The sequence below is a fragment of the Cupressus sempervirens genome, chromosome 3 (genome assembly GCF_028749045.1).
Source record: "Cupressus sempervirens isolate cs-2001-9-10 chromosome 3, ASM2874904v1, whole genome shotgun sequence".
NCBI lineage: Eukaryota > Viridiplantae > Streptophyta > Pinopsida > Cupressales > Cupressaceae > Cupressus > Cupressus sempervirens.
The window spans coordinates 246,725,776-246,744,282 of record NC_143120.1 but is presented as its reverse complement, the minus strand read 5'-3'; the positions used below and the strand labels follow the sequence as shown (position 1 = coordinate 246,744,282).

Here is an 18,507-nt window from a genome sequence, read left to right as displayed (position 1 = left end):
TATGGTAACATTATGAGTTTATGGCATTGGAGATTTAAGATTTGATGTCATTGTATACTTAGTTCATATTTCAAACTGGTCTCATGATGATATGGTTATCAGTGTTTGGTTTGAATATGTATAATGACTTGTTGGATCTACAAGTTGTGCAATGTTGTAAGCGGTTTATACTTACAGGTTGCATTTATAGCTTGGTTATGGGTTGTCTTTGCCCATTGATCTTTCATTATTGATGCATATTCAGATTGGTGGCTTGGATTTGGGTTGTCTATGCCCTAAGTCACATGATTTGCTAATTTTTTCTTTATGTAGAAGGGATGAGATGTTACCAGGTACAGTCATGGTGGAAGATTATGGTTGACTATTTTATGCTGACAGGTTAGACATATTGAGAGATAGATGCTCGATTCATAGATGTGATCATGGTGCCATAAATTTTGGCATGACATGATTGGCTATACAAGTACATCCTTGATGTTCATTAGCTTAAATTTTTTGATTCAGTTATGGTGGTATATTTTCTTGGTTGAGGATTATGGTTATTTGGTTTCTTTTGAGGAGCTCATGATGCACACTTTGAGTTCTTTGATGGTTTGATGCCTTGGTTGATTCTCATGGTTAGATGATGGTTTTTCATCATTATGTCATGGATAGCTTGGATACATGGTTTAGTGGGAGCTTGTGACAGTGATGGGGTGATAGTGCAAGATTAGTTCTTGGTTTGGTTTGGATCTTCATGTAGGAGATGGATTTTATGATGCCATGGGAGACTTGGTACCATAGTTGAGTGGGGGTTCTTGACATTGATATATTTATTGAGTGTTTGTAGATGTTGGAAGTTTGTCTTAGATCTTGTTGCTGCAGAAGCATTTTTGACATTTGCATGGTGCACTTGTTATCTTCATGGTGTGTGAAGATGGCTAGATCTTGAGGACTCATGGAGTTCTTGGTTATCTTCATGGTGTGTGCAGATGGGTCTTCATGGTATGTGGAGATGATTTTCTTCATGGTATGTGGAGATGGTTGCATCTTGAGGACTCACAGGGTTCTTGGCAAAGGTGCGGTTTATGCTTTTATTTGACATGTTATCCTTGGTATGAGGATGGTTTCATTATTATGTCATGGTATACTCTTGATACAGGTTTAGAGTTGTGACATGTTATAGTATGTTCATGTGGAGCATTTTATCTCTTTAGTTGAGATGGTTAGATCATGTTGTCATGTTTATGTTCTTGAGGCCATGGTTGGAACTTTGACATTGATCTTGGTTTAGTTTTTTGGTATTGAGTACACTAATCATAAGCTGGATACTTCATGATATTGCTATGTTGCATTTGGAGTTGGCATGGATTGATTGGTTACAGGTGCTCATGGATACTTAGAGACAATGGTGATGTTGATTTCTCTTGGATTAGAGAAGTATTTGTTGGGATGGTTGATGGTTTCAACAAGAAGTCTGAGGGGCAGTCACCTGATATGGACTTGAGAGGAGATTGTTCTTAGATGAGTCTTGGTTGGAGACTTGGGTATCTTGATGAGCATTCTCATTCTCCACTCTTGGTCTACTTGGCAGTTTGCTACTTGAGAGGTATAGCCCATTGTTTCTCTCAGTTGCATTATATTTATGCTTGTCTTTCATGGATATGGATCTTGAGCTATGATACATGAGTTAGTTTTGGAGAGTTCATTGGTTTAGCATTGGTTATCTCCATGTGCATATTTTGTTATGCTGGTTGAGTTTGGGAGATGGTTTTATATTGGGCATATTCCTTGGATAAGGAATGGTTTATGAGTTTGATCTTCTTGTGAGAGGCTTACATCATTGATTAGTTATATGGTATGGTTTGGGTGTTGTTAAGGCTTCTTTTTGGGGTTTTATGGAGGAGATCATACTTGCACAGTTTACATCTAGAGGTGTGTGTAGAAGGACATGATACAGGTTATGATTTGCATGGTTTCTCTGGTCTTGGTTATCTTCTTGGATGTTTGGTTTCACTTACATTGTATTTGAGATTGGTTAGAGATTGTGATCACTGGTTTGTGCTCATGTATGTCATGTGAGAGATGACATGGTTATTACTTTATCTCTTTCCTCTATTGGTTGTGGAAAATTTTGGAGACTATTGGAGACTTGTTATGAGAGTTGTTCTTGTAGGATATCAGTTTATGTATTGTTGATGTCCTTGATACTACATGGATTCACTTCTTTGAGATGTTGTGAGTGGATTGGTTATAGATTTGATATTATCTTTTGTAGTGGGAGCTTCTTGGTATATCTGTGGTAGGTATTTCTCTTGAGGCTTGTGATTGCAGGTTATAGATTGGATATGTTGGTGATATGAGATTCACTTGTTATACCTTTGCGGTATGGATAGTTGGATGGGTTTGGCACTTGCTGTGGGTGTTATTTCAGCTATGGATATTTTGACAACTACAGATACATGTGATTACCTTTGGATCAGGTTTTTTTTGTGCTTGGAATTTCAGTTGGTATAGGATTTTATGATCTTCTAATGCCACAAGTTGGGTGGTTTTCTCTTTGGATGGCTTCTATGTATGTCTAGTGGAAGTGGCATAATAGGAGGTGAGATCATTCATGTTTGAGATGCTGGATACTTTGATTTTGTTGCGGGTACCAGGATGGAGCACTTGGTGTATTTTGATCCATAATGGTGGATGTGCTAGGAGGGATTATTCCCTTGTTCATTTATGTGGCTATGGATTGACCCTATGCAATGTATACAACAAGTGAGAGATTGTTGAGATAATGGGTGTTGCACACATTGCATAATATTGTTATATTTTATTATTTTATTTTATTATGTAATGTTGTGCCTAGATGGACGTGCAACATGTATAGATTCCTATGGAATATTCTTGATGAGTTGTATTGTAACATTGTGATAATATTTCATGTAATTATTTAAATATTAAGAAAAATAATTAAATGCCCAATATTAAATGTGGGGTCAGTGGGTTAGGTAGCACATGGTTTATGTAATACCACTTAGTGGTTTTGTGGGACTTGCTACTATATAAGCAGCCATAAGGATAGTTGTTGTAGAGAGTAAGAGTGAGAAAGGAAAGAGTCGAGTGGGACAAGGCTTGACAGGTTAGCCAAGTGAGCATTTGTGAAGGTTGAAAGCATGGCATGGGATGTGTGGATTCATGCTTGTTCACATAGTTTTCTTGGTTGTGGCTATGGCCATGAAGGCTTCCATGGTTGTATGACAATGGTTATTTTGATAAATAATACATGGTGATGGATGCTTTTGGAGGCTGGGTTTTTTTTCTCAATGAGGGTTTCGCAGAGTATATCTTGTGTCAAAATTTTGTGGGTATGTTGTCTATTCTCTTGCATGTGGATTTTAATTCCGTATTTATTTCAAATCTATTATGGGTTATGTGAAAATAGTTATATTCTTTATTGCCAAGTTTCCTTACACAAAGCTTTGAGATCTATCCATAAGTTAGCTCAAAAATGGTTTATATAGTTGTTTGTGCCATCAAAAACAACTAGGTCCATTCCGTGTTACTTAGTACTTGATAATACTGATGCTCAACACTTACTATAATTATGTCTTGCTCGGCACTTGAACTTGTTCAGCATCAACTGTTCACTTGACACTTGAATTTCTTAGCACATGAGTGACTTGACACTCATTGCAACTTGGCATCTATAAATATTATACTCGACATATTTTACTAACTCAGCATGAACTTAGTAAATCTCTTAGTGTGTTGACACTCAATTATGAAAACCAATTTGAGATCAACAAACATATATGTCTGAATTTTTTTACATTCTTTTGGCATCTTTTCTATTTAATGTTTTTGTCTAAGGACTAGAATTTTTATTAAGGCTAAAGTGGGATTTTACAAGGGACCTAAAACTCCAAAAGTTTTACATTAAAAAGAAAGCATTAAATCCTAAAATTGAACAATGTTTTGACCAATAGACACACACAAAACCACAACCAACCAAACCTAGCAAAAAAATCATTAAAAATAAGACAACCAAAAACCATTTAACTACCTAGCTAAAATAACACAAACAAAAAGAACAAAATGACCAACACGAAGGAAAGAACTTTAGGCCAGATCTTTGACCTTTTCTTTTAGCTCCTGCTAAATCCTTTTAATCTTCTCAGTGACCTTCTTTATGTTACTTTGGTCAATCTAGGTTTTCTTCTTCTATTTCTTTTTCATGTTGGAGTGCATCCTTTTTCCAGGTCTAGCCTCTTCATCATTATTTTTTGGTTCCTCTAGATCTAGCACTAGGTTAATTTCCTTACCCTTATCCATGACATTCAAAACCCTATTCAAGAAACCAACTGAAGAGTAAGTAAACCTTGACACTTTACAAGTACATCCATTCTACTCTTCTCTATCTAGACAAACTTGTTTCTTAGATCATTTAAAGCATCCTGATTTCCCTTCTCCTCTTTCCTATTTTACTTTTGTCAACTCTTGATCTCCAATTCTTCAATTTTCCCCTCTAAAGCCCTATATTTGAGATTCCAAAATTTAACAGAGTGAAAGGACCCTTTCCCTAGTTTGAGGAAATATGGAGAGATTTATTTTGTAGTTTCCAAGACTCCATAGGGAGGGTCCTGAGACAATTCTTTAATGTCATCTTCTATAAGTTTCACATTGAGCTCATCATCATCCATAATGTGGACCATAGGGATTCTCACCTTCTTCATTCTTCTTCTTCTCCTAGAAGTCTTTATCAATTTAATTAGTCCATCACTTAAAGTTGTTGGTCTTAATAATACGAAGGGAAATGAACACGTCATGGTTGATAGACTCATGTCGCGATGAATTGGGTTGAGATTCACACAATTTGGAGAGCCAAACACTTAAAAATTTTCACAAAGAAAAAGAAAAAGAAGGTAGAGGCTCAATGATATGAGAATTCAACAAAAAGACCCATAAAACACATGAATTAATAATAACCGCACTATTCTAGCTCAAGCTTAACTCATATTAATTACACTTCATTTCCAAAAAATCTTTTGTCCTATACAAGATTACATAAAATATTATCACATTTTCTAAATGTCTTGTCATAGTTAATAAGTACCTTATATTCATGATTAATTAAATCCTCATGGCTTCACAAAGAGGAGGTTCCCTTAATCACCACCACGTTAACAAGTGAGTCAGCAAATGTTTTTGCCTTCCTTTAAAAATGGGATATATAGATTTTCTCAAAATTTCTTAGAAGGGCTTTAAATTCCTTTATCACATTTTTTATTATCCACAAAGGAGAAAATCCTTTTGATATACAATTAAGAATATTAAGGGAATCACCTTCAATCGATATTCCTTTGGGTTTTAAATTTCTTGTCAACTTAACCCCATTAAGAAGACTAGTTTCTTCAACCACGTGGCTAGTTTGGGATCCCAACAAAATATCCACAACTTTACTCAAATTACCTAATCCCTTAATATTACACCACATCTAGTCAAGCTTGGATTACCCTTAGTAGCTCCATTAAAATTCATTTTGATCCAACTAGGCCACTCTTTGGTCTCATGATTTTTATGACAAATTGGTAAAATATTTTCATTAATCAACATTTTTGAAGATTGATTCTTACACTTTAAAGAACTTTAAATAGAGATTAACATCTCCAACTTTCTACAAAGACTTATCCATCTATATATTGGCATATTGATATCAACCCTTGACCAATTGATTGTATTGAAACCCTTTGATTATGATCTATTACCCCTGAAATATTGACTCATTCAAATGTAGGGAATTCATGCGTACACTTGTGAAACAATAAATATATATATCATTTAAATATATTAGAAAATAGGGGAACAATAGGAATAGCTCAACTCATATGGAGAAAGATCACCAAGATGAGTAAAATAATTTTAAAAATGACGAGTCTTGGTTTTTCAAATCCTTGTCCTACCAACTCATCAACAAAATTTGTTGGAAGAAAAGCCTACCTAAAAAAATTGGAGGACACAATGAAGTCTAAAGTAGACAAGTTTCCTCATGGTATAAACCCTTAAGGCATTTTGAATTGCATCAAGCCAATGAAAAATTAGAATGAAAAATTTGATGGAGCATTACTTTCAAGTAAATCTTCCAAATATATTGGATCTCTAACAAAGTCCCAGGTCATTTACTATAACATGACAAGTGTTGAAATTACAGCCAAAGCATAATGAAGAACCATAAAGGAATTGGAAATATCATCTCTTGATTAATCAGTCTAGTATGTGAAAGTACTTTTTATCATCTCTTTATTTTATTTCCATTTCTAATGGCTTTAATTGAGTTTAAAGTTTGTACTTTATTTCTTGAACAAAATAAATGCATCATAATCCATATGCTAATTTACTGAGTTCTCCTATCAAATGCAAAAATATTTGTGATACTAAATTTGATGCTACTCTTTACATGAGATAAACGAACTTGAAGATGTTGTTGCAGCTCCCTTCTTTCCATAAAAAGGGAATTAAAGATCATTTGGTAAGGGTTAAAACTAATGATTATGAATTTGAGCATTGAAAATTGAGTTTTGCAAACAAAATCACATAGAGACTAAAGTTCTCTACTTGGTAGTAGTAATTTATGTATTCATTGAATTATATATATTATACTATGTATAAATAAAGTAATGAGAATCTCTATGAATTATATCATATGAATTTCTATATTTTCAAAAAAAAAAATGAAAATATTCAAAGGTTTGTACCATAAAAATGTATCACATGAGCTTAATAATGCACATAAAAACAAAAATTAATGATCCAATTTGAATGATTGATTGCATCATCAACCACATATATTTTTTTTTGACATTAAAATATTTTATAAATTATTATGCATGGTAGATGATGAGATAGAGATAATAGTGTCCTTGTATATGGTGGGCATAGCCTGATTGGTGTTAATCTATAGAGTAATCATCTTCTGAGAACTTGTGTCGGTCGTTGCTTTTGTATACTCAAGGGTCTTCAACAATGCTTCCCTTTGGCTAGGATAACTTTGTAGCATATCATACATTGAGATAGTGCCCTTAGTTCTTTTTTATTCTTGAATTACATTGTAATTCTTTGTTGACCAAGAAGAATTCTTTAGTATATTGGGGTATGTGTAGGATCATGGTCAACCAAACTATGGCCTTAAGTGGTAGTGAAAAACCAACAAATTAGAGTTATGTCAACTTGACACATAATTTTAAAGTAATTATGAACTTTATATAAAAAAGTTGTAAGAAAAGAATATTTATGAAATTAAATGAAGTTTCTAAACTACCAGGCCTTATCTAGAGAAACAATTATTTGATTGGTCAAAATTTTGGATTTTAATGGCACAGTACTACAAAAATTTTAGGGCAAAAATAAAAAGTAGGTGTGTGTCTAACCATCTCAATCAAAATCAAATGATAATATTTTTTAGTATAATTAGAGATGTAAAAGGAAGACTAATTCCCAGATGTGATGCATATTTCTGGGTATTTGTATTCCAAATAAATAATAAAATGTAAAATTTCTACTATAAATTTTTTCAGAATAAAAAAAATCGTGTTTCTAACCACCCTAATTGAAAACTTGACAAAATAAAATAAAATCTTATACTAGGTGAAGCATATGTCAATCAACACTTTACAAACATCTTCATTAGAAATTAACTAATAAATACTTATCAAACTCATAATTTGATAACAATTATATTGATGGAATCTTGAGAGTGTTCTCAAAAAATCCTTTTTGTTTCATTGAATTTGGATTAAAAAAATATTGTTAGATGGCTAGTTAATGTCTGAATGTATGGAAAACATGGCTCAAACATGTTTTTTGAGTTGACCAAATAGGTTTTCTAAATACGAAGCCTAATTAGGTACTCGATACAAAATTGGGTACCTGATCCGTAATAAGGTACCCAAAATTTGGCGGCAATTTATACAAAATTTCAAATTTGACATATTGGGACCAATTGTACATTTTAAACCAAAAGTCTTACAAACATATTTAAATTTTTTTGTACATTTAAGATATAATAATATTTGAATATTATTATTATTTGTTTAATTATTATATATCATATAATATATTTTATTGTTATAATATTATATATGGTATTAAATATGATTAGATGGTATATTAGGATCATAGTATTGTATATTATTATTTATTATTCTATATTATCTATAGTATTATAAATATTATCTATATATTATTATTATATGTATAATATTGAAAATATATTATTAAATATACTACTATAATATATATAAATATATATATATATATATATATAGTGATAGAAATTATTATATAGTTTATTAAATTGCAATATGTCCCAAGGTGTCCTAGGAACCCTAGGGACATATATTGTGATGATATGGGTTAGAGGGGGTCATAGGTTACCTTCGATCAATACATGATGAATTATGATATGTCCCTAGGGGTCATAGGACTAGGGACACATGTCATGATGAAATAGCTTGAATGAGGATGTAGGTTAGCCTAGGACCCCCTTCGACTCATATGAATAATTATGGTATGTCTTTAGGGGTCCTAGGACACCTAGGGACAAATGTTGTGATGAAATGGGTTGAAGGGGATCGTAGGTTAGCTTATGACCCCTTTGACCCATACGATCAATTACGGTATGTACCTAGTGGTCATAGGATCCATAGGGACACATGTGATGAAATTGGTCAAAGGGAGTCATATGATAGCCTATGACCCTCTTTGACCCATACAATTGATTAGGGTATGTTCCTAGGGGTCCTAAGACCCCTAGGGATACATGTCATGATGAAATGGGTTGAAGGGGGTCGTAAATTAGCCTATGACCCCCTTTGACCCATACAATCGATTACGATATGTCTCTAGGGGTTCTAGGACCCCTAGGGACACATTCCTAATGAAATGGATCAGAGGGGGTTGTAGGCTAAAGGTCGTAGGTTAGCCTACGACCCCCTACAAACCATATGATTGATTATGGTATGTCCCTAGGAGTCCTAAGACCCCTAGGGACACATATCATGATGAAATATTTTGAAGGGGGTCATAAGTTAGCCTAAGAACCCCTCCAACCCATATGACCAATTATGGTATGTCCCTAGGGGTCTTAGGATCCCTAGGAACACATGCAATGATGAGATGGGTTGAAGAGGGTTTTAGGTTATCCTATGGCCCCCTCTGACCCATACGATTGATTGTGATATGTCCCTAGGGTTCCTAAGACTCCAAATGATACATTTTGCAATGAGATGGGTTGAAGAGGGTCATAGGTTCACCTATAACCCCTCTAACCCACAATTGATTACGATATGTCCCTAGGGGTCTTAGGATCCCTAGGGACACATGTTCTAATGAAATGGGTCGAAGGGGTCATTAGTTACCCTAGGACCCCATCCAACCCATATGATCGATTATGATATGTCCCTAGAGGTCTTAGGGCCTCTAGGGATACATTTCATGATGAAATGGGTCGAAAGGGGTCATAGGTTAGCCTACGACACAATTTGACCCATACGATCAATTACAATATAATAATTAAATTCTATGTATTTATATAATTGTTCTCAACTATATATATGATTATATAATAAATAATATATATGATTATAAATACTATATTATATAATAATAATATTGTTATATTATATAATAATAATATTATATGATTATATAATAATAATAATATATTATTATAAAAAATATGAGATATGATTGTTCTCAAGTAAATAATATATATGATTATAAATACTATATATAATTATCCCCACTTGATTTCCCTCCAGATTTTGGTCATAGATTTAAGGTACTTGATATCATATTGGGTACCCGAATCGGTTTATTGGTAGACTTTTACCAAAATATTCTCTATCACAACAGACCCCGCAATCATTTTTTTTTCTTTTCTCATGGGATTAAATAGTGTTTTTGTAGACAAAACTTTGTTTAGGTCCCATTGTTTGAAAAGGTGGATGCAAAAATTGATAAGGTATCTGGTATTGTTATTTGAATGAGGAACAATAGTCAAAGATAGGATAAATGCAAAAGGAAGGTATTGAATGAAGACATTGCAACATATAGGGAAAGAGACAAGGTAAATCACCAAAGGAAAATGCAAGGTATGTTAAATATTATTCAAGTTGATGATGTATTGATCGAAAGTGAAATTGTAGAGTTAGAAAATGAATATTTTCAGTTGGGGAATGAAAATGTACCAATTGATAATGATAATTCTGGGATTGAAAATTTACCAATTCATGATATGAATGCTAGGATTGACCATGTCAAAAATGAAAATGCATAGGAATATTACATATCTCCTAATTATAACCGTAATGAAGGTCATAGAACACCAAAATGGTTAATTAAAATAGACTAAATGATTTTTAGTAATTTGGAAGGAAAAAATTAAAAAAAATCATTCGATTATGGGCCTTAAGACTATATAAGATGTTTTTTGGCAACAAGATAGTAGTGGAGCAATGTCAACTTTTTTGGCACTTATTAAAGATTCAAAATATGAGACATATGCTTTCCAAATTAAAGATTTATGTCAATAAGAAAATCGAAAGAATGTTTAATTATTGTGAAAGAATATTTTTGGTGCTCTCAATGGTATTGGGAAAAATAGTAGGGAGAAGGATAAGAGAGCTTCTCGAGGGGTTATTACAACCTCTCTCACAAGTCATGATTTTTAGAAAGGGTTGATATATGAGACAAACTTGTATTAACTTGAATGTAAGTCATACTACTTTAAGAAGAGCACTTGCTAGATGAGAGAGAATTGATGATTCTCTTCAAAATAATACATGATATTTTGGTGGGAGACTTCCATGTTTTGATAAGAAGCTAATTGATGATGTGAAGCAAGAAATTACAAAATTTTGGAACTCTAACTCAAGAGTCTTACCAAATGCTAAAGACATGTTGAAGTTGAGAATTAGCATTAGAGACCACACACCACATCCTAAAGATTATTTGTATGTAATTCAAACTATGTTGTTCAAAAAATTTAGAGAGAATCATCCAAGATTGCATGTATCACAAAGGGCTTTTAAATCCTTGAAGCCATTTTATCATGTGCCACTTAAGATTCAAAGTACATGTTGCAAATATCATGTGGAGTTTTTTATGCACCACAAACTATTATGATCCATCCATTCTACTTTGCATAGTAATGAAATGATGGAGTATTGTGGTTCTAGTGGGCTTCCAAAATCATCAAGAAACTTTTTAGATCAATTTTTATGTCCTCAAGTTGATGGTTGTTTCATTTATAGAAATTCTTACTTAAATGAGAAGTGTTCATAATGTGGCGGCTTATCCAAGTTTGACACATGTTTCTATGAGGGGTATAGACAAGATATCAAGGGGACAATAATAATAATAAAGGCATATGAAACAATGAAATACACATTGAAAATTTGAGGTGAGGGCTCTCGATGTGAATTGGTTGCAAAAGAAATCAGTACATGGTTAATTTTATTTTAGATTTCAAGACAAATCTTTTCTATAAGTATGCAAGACATAGTCACAAGTTTTAGTGGTTGGAACAGTAATTTAGAATATGTAAGGAGAATTTTCCCATTGGCAATATTAAATTAATTGTTGATTTTGCAAAGAACCACACATTATAGCCCAAAAATGAGACACAATCTTAGTATTACAAATCCATTAAGATTTCTATTTGTGTCCACATAAGATATAGACATGCTCCTCATAGAGTGGAAGATAATCAGAAGATTATTAGAGAGTACCATTTTTACATGAGTGATGATAGATCTCACTTTCATGAGTTTGTGAAAAAAAATTCCAGAATTATTTTCATTTCTTACAGGAGCATGACATTACTATGGATAGAAATATTATTTAGTCAAATAATTGCACAAGGCAATTCAAGAATTCTTGCATATTTTATTGGTTGTATAGGATTGATGTAGAAAGGGGGGTGCCTCATATTTGGAGTTATTTTTAGTTCAACCATGGGAAAGGGGAACATGATGGAGTAGGGGCATGTGTGAAGAGAGCTTTAGTTAAGGAGCAATTGAAGATTTTAGGAGAAAAGCTTCTTGATGCTTGCAACATTGTTGATTGGTGTAGTTCAATATTATCATGGGGGGACTCTTGATTCAACAATATGTAGGTTTTCTTGGTTGGTTGAGGAGGGGTCCATAGGTGATGGATCAAATTGTGCTATTGTTAGAGAGTCATAGAAAATGCATTCATTCCATAGCTCTGATTCTAGTACATGGACCATTTGGATATGACAACTAGCTATTTTTGTCCTTGTTGTTTCTAGTGTGATTGGGATCACTATGACTAAGTAAGTGGATGGACACATAGGCTCCACATTATCTTACTCTATTTTCTATCATACCTCTATCAAAAATGATGACATGGAAAGTTTAGTTGACTGTAACCATCTATCAGATTTTCTTCATCCAAGACAAGTCTTTGCATTGGTTGCACCATAGGGGAATGATGAGAAATTAAATTATTAGTTAGTAGAATGTATAAGAGGTAAACAAAATCTTGCATAACTGATTATAAATGATGATTGATTCACATATCCTATGTTGGAATACTTTAGAATAATTGAGACGGGGGGTGATGCATTAGTTATCCAAGGTCCAGATGTATAAATAAAAAATTTCAAAGCTTAGTGAACCCATAAAACATTTATACTCATGCATGCATCCACAAGATTATGCAATCACTTAAAATTTATAGGCCATTGCCAAATCAACTTGTAGAAATGTAAAACATGAAACATAATAGATTTATCAACACATTTGACACAATGATTTATGTGGAAACCCAATTTGAAAAAAACCACTAGTAACATGCTACTCTTTTCACTCTTCTAAAGTGATGCCCTATGAAAGGCCAACCCTATTAAAGGTTATAATACACACTGTTAAATGTGACCTTGTTAAAAGATTTCAATCACCCTATTAGGAGTGAGCCTTGTTAGAGGATTTTAGACCATTCACTTGGAATGTCTCTTGGTTAAAGGATTTACAAATGATTGTTAGGTCAACCTAATCCAAAAGATTTAACCTAGACTGACACAATTATTAGAGAGTAATAGTAAGGCTTTGATTTGATACAACTTACAACTTCATTTGTAGATTGTAGATCATTATTTAGTCCTCAATTCTTCTTGTCCTTCATACTTTGTAGCTTTGATAGCTTGTTCACCCTTCAAGCATTCATCTCTTTGAGCCTTCTTGCTTAACAATCCATTGCAAACTCTTCTCTTAGATCACTTGATGAAGCAAAATCGTTGAATCCTTGTCTCCCTTAAGTTCTCGCATATGGAAACCTTGCTTCATGACCAACCATTCTTATAAATAGGAAATTAAGATATTTTTCGCTCATTCTCCATCGTCCAATTTAGGGCTTGGATAGATTAGGTAGGACATGTTGGGTGATGCGACGCGCTCCCCTGCCCACAGGTGGTTAATTATGTGGTGTTCCATGTTCACTAATAGTCATGGCTTTTGGTGCAATGGCAAATGGGCCCTACAATTGGTATCAGAGCCTAGTTTTGGCTTGGTTATGGGTTCAAATCTCCCCGGTGCCTTCCTGACTCGCGTAAGCACCTGGTATGTGCGTCGAGGGGGAGATTGTTGGGTGATGCGACGCGCTCCCCTGCCCACAGGTGGTTAATTATGTGGTGTTCCATGTTCACTAATAGTCATGGCTTTTGGTGCAACGGCAAATGGGCCCCACAAGACACACTGTATCTACCCCATATATCATATCTCTTCTAGAAACTTCTCTTAGAATCCACTTTGAATTTTCTTTAAAATAGTTTACCTTGAATTCTATGCCACCAACTCATCAACCTTATCTTCCACCTAATTCAAATAATCCAAGAAAAAAAACTTGTTGGCTCAAATTCATTGAATCCATGATCTTTCAAATAATGAAGAAGCTTGACATTATCAAGCTTCTGATGCTCAATAATACTGCATTTCTTGACATCCAATATGAAATTATTTGGCACAAACTAAAGTTTACTAGTGCTCAACATCAACTAAAATTTACATAGCATCCATTGCTCTGCTTGGCATACACTAGAATAAGAATTTACTTGGCTCCAACTATTTTCTTCTCAGCTTGCTCTGTCTTTGTTCGACACCTACTATCCACTCGGTCAAGCTTGGTAGAGAAACTTTGTGTAACTTGTTCTTCTAAACTTTCTTAGTGTAACTAGCCTTTGTAACCTTAAGTAGATTACCAATACATCATGTCATCACTATCTTAATTGATTCTTGTGCTTCATTACATAATCATAACTCAACCTTCTCTCTAGGTGCTATTGTTACATCTTTTGATCAAATCCTCTTCATCAATCAAATAAGTGATAGTACTTGAATCTTATAAGTAGTTGTCTTACCAACAAATAGCAGGTTTGAGATCAGTGACAAAACAATGATTGAAACACATAGTCTTCTTCAACAATCGCCCTCTTTCAATAATCTCTCTTAATAATGATCTTTTCAATCACTAGTACACATTTTGGCAAATATGTGACTAGTTGACTAAAAATTTTAGTCAGACTACTAAAACTCTTAGTCATGTGAGTAAAACTAATCTTTGCAATTTATAGGTATACGAGACTAAATAGGTGACTAATTTGGTCACTAGGTAGAATCACAAGATCAATCATATAGAAGAGAATGAATAAACTACCAAATAAATGACTAAATAAGTGGTTGGATAATTAGTCACAAAAAATATGTCACCTAAACATAAGAGACTAAATAGACTAAATAAGTGACTAGATAATTACTCACTAATAGTTAGTCATTTTTAGTTTCTCTCTTCACTTTCTCTAAGATTTATTTATTAATGGATTATGTTAATTTTTTTGAACATAACTCATTCATGGCCCTTCTCTTTCTCATACCAATTGTGATTTCACTTTTCATCTTTCCATATACTAGACACTTTGTTAAATGGCTTGGGAGATTTCATTCATCATTTTGGGCTCTTCAATCAATATTGTAAACTAATTTACTTTTCCTCTAAGAGGTATATCCACAAATGGGTGGATTAATGATTTTTTTCTTAATTTAGTTTTCTTTTATTTATATTACTCATTTGGATTCTTAATCATTTATTCCATTATTCATAATTAAAATAATTATTAATTTGTAATTAATTATCTTGTACTTTGAGAAGGACTTCTCAATATGTGAGGTGGGAAATGAATTCAGATTATTCCACAATGAATTTGAAGGCAATGAGGCCTTCTACAATAGAGCCAAATATGGGTTACCCTCAATAATGATTTCAATTATAATTTAAATATTTAACTTTACCAAATTTGATAAATTAATAATAGATTAAATATTTGATACAATAAGTTTTAATATATCAAACATTAATTTTATTTATTTTTAAATGAAATAATAAAATAAAAATAATATTAAATTTTAATATTGTAATTAAAGTTTTACCCTCAAGTCAAATTAGCTTGAAAATTTTAATATTATTACTGAAGTTTTCTTTATATTTATGACATAAGGTTTTTTTGAGAAAGTGAAGCATTAAAATATTGTTATTTTAAATAACTTAAATTAAAAAGTTAAAGATGTAACTTCAAAAATGGGAAAGTACAAAATAAATAAATATTTTTATGGTTATATTCCTTTAAACCAAAGAAACACATTGGAAGTACATTTAGAGGAAAAAATTTCATTTCATTTGATGATGCAATATTCTATGCTTGAACAACGAGTTCTAGTACAACTTTGGTAGACAAACACATGATTTCTCATAATGAAAAGTTCACCTAAATGATATCAAGGGAGATTTTCTTTATTGATCAAGGAAATATATTTGGATTGCTTTGAACTTTGGATGAAGAGCATTTAACAAAACTTGCATCATTTGTTGAGGCTTTTGTTGATCTCAATCAACTTGATAATAATGGAGAGTACATGAGCTTAGCTAGTTGGGATCTTAGTGTCATGAAACTTAACAATGAACAAGATGGGCTGGAATTAAAATTTTAAAAAGCACATCATAAAGTAGAATACGGTTTGGATCTTCCTATTGACAAGGATTTCTTGTGGAAGGGAAGATTTTTTAATGAGAGTTGTAGATCTGCACTGAAGAGTGAGTTCTTGATTGATGAATAGTCAAAGGGATTTTATCAATGTGAGATTAGAAGTACCTCTATAGTGAAAACATATATTTATAAAATAAAATGATTAGTTTTATTGTAAGAGGTAAGTTTTCAAACCATAGACTTACAAGATTCAACTTTGACATCTTATTTTTATGTCTATCTTGTTTGTATCAAATTTTCTTCTAGATGGATTTTTTATTATTTAGTTTTTTATGAGAGGGGCTTTCATGTTTACCTTTCAAAGTATAATATATTTTAGAAGAGATTTCATCGTTGTGCCTTAAAATTTTATTGATGACTAATAATATTGTTGTCAAATATACCTTCAAGAATAATCTCAAAGCTCCATGCCCTTTTTTAATAAGTGATATAAAATCTAATAGGTTTATGTCATTTTCACAGTCACACAACTATTATCAATACATGACTAATATTTTTAGATATTATCTCTTCTACATTTCAAGGTATTTTATAAATCAACAATATATATAAATCAAATTAAATTAGAGTTGCTATTTATGACCTAAAAACCTTCCTTGGTTGATGCTACACCTATGTGGAGTCTCTGACTCCTCTAAAATTGCTAAAAAATCCTAAAAAAACCTCCATCAATAGTTATCATATTTACTATATTTATATATTTATTTAATTAAATTCTTATATATTTTATGTTGAAAAATACCAAAAATGGCTTTTATTCCTCAATTAAAATATATTAAATAATAAAAACTATCTACTACTTTTAATTTGGCATGAAAATGATTGATTATATACTTTGGAGGGAATGGGAAAAATTTGGAGGGAATTTTAGCCAATTAAAAGAAAACAAAACACATTTGCTAATAATGATTTCTTTTGTTGGAAAATTATTGCATAAATGAAAAAAGCCCTAGACCCTTCGGAGGTAGACATCCTAGTAGTTGATGCATTCAAAAGGGTTGGTGTTGCTATGATTGCAAGTGCACTTCCAAATACCAACAAGTAATACATTTTACGAAGACTACTCTTGTTGTAGTTGCTATAAAAACGAGAGGTGAGTGATAGATTTTAAGGTATTTTTGCTTCTGTAGTATTCTAAGTTTATTGTTTGATTCTATCTAGAGTGAGATGGTAGCAAAAGGTCTATTTTTCTATAATCAAAAGATTTATTACCTTTTTCCAATACCATTACTAGTGTAATACTAATTATTTTATTTATAAGCAAACATTTGATATAAAATGTGAGGGAGGGAAAGGGAACTTAAATCTTGCATATCTTAAAGAAGCCTTAAGTGATTATCTATACATTTACCATTCTATTTTAATAATCAATGTGAATATTTAGAAATAATTTCATTTCTTACAAAAATAAATGGTATTGAAGGGTTTATTAGAATTGGATACACAAATTTTCTATAGGTCCCAATGAATGTTAAATTGTTTGAGTAAAAGAATGCCTCCTAAGATATGTGATTTTTGATATCAATTACTTTTTCTTCGAATAGAATGGTGATGGTTTTTTTCCAATTCTTGATTTCAATGTCATTCTATTAATGTAACTTAGCAACATTAATTTCATCCATAGGGTATGATTTTAGTTGCCACAATAATCAATCAAAATTTATAGAACACTAAGTTAAAATTAAGATCCAAAGTATGTGTATCCTTAGACAAACTTGTAAATAAATCATCTTAACTACACTAGAATACAAGATATGTCATTCTTGTTTTCTAATTTCAAGGCTTCTACAGTTAATTTCTTTTCTACCATTTGTGGGTCTTTGATTTTGCTAACAAAATTGGTTGCCTCTTGATTATTCACTACCTTTCATAAATCATCACTAGCAATACTTAGAAACTTTGCTTCTAATTCAATGTGGTGTTCCCTCACATTTGGGTTTGACCATAGATGTGACTTGAGAATCCTATCTCAAATGTCCCCAAGAAAATTTGAAATGAAACCACTACTGTTTTTAATGCTTACATGTTTAGTACTAGGCTCATGATTAGTGGAGAGATGAATAGCTCTTCCTCTTTAGCACATAAAATGTCTAAAGTCACTAACATTTACAACGAAAGATTTATAGCATCTATTAAGATGACCATGATAGCAAGGGAGCCTCCTTAAGAAAAGTTGGGAGTGTATCTAAGAATGGCCTTATCAATGTTATCATAGGCTTTGGTTATGTCCCCAACAAAATAAAACCATAATTCTTCCTCATGTGAGTGTGAATGCATAGATAAAGATTTTTTTGGAATGAGAATAGCCTTAGCTAGTGAACTGAATCAGAAATATGAAATGGATTACTCAAGAATGGAAGCCAATAGGCTTTCATATGTCTATGAAACATATCTAACAACAATAGATCTATCATTTTTTG

At 32.4% G+C, this 18,507-nt stretch overlaps 1 protein-coding gene and 1 pseudogene across 4 annotated transcripts in view; one reads left to right on the top strand and one right to left on the bottom strand.

The window, feature by feature from the left end:
* LOC149565786 (sugar transporter ERD6-like 5) overlaps positions 1–18,507 on the top strand; it is a 43,975-nt gene that overhangs the window by 23,494 nt on the left and 1,974 nt on the right. The window contains exon 19 of one of the 4 annotated variants that reach the window (XM_089819272.1): positions 972–2,140. The exons of the other annotated variants lie outside the window; for them this stretch is intronic. The gene's annotated coding sequence lies outside the window, so the exon portion shown is untranslated. Of the gene's footprint in view, positions 1–971; positions 2,141–18,507 lie in introns of those variants that run through there. 4 annotated transcript variants of the gene reach the window in all.
* Positions 17,823–18,502, bottom strand: LOC149565787 (putative protein phosphatase 2C 41 pseudogene; annotated as a pseudogene).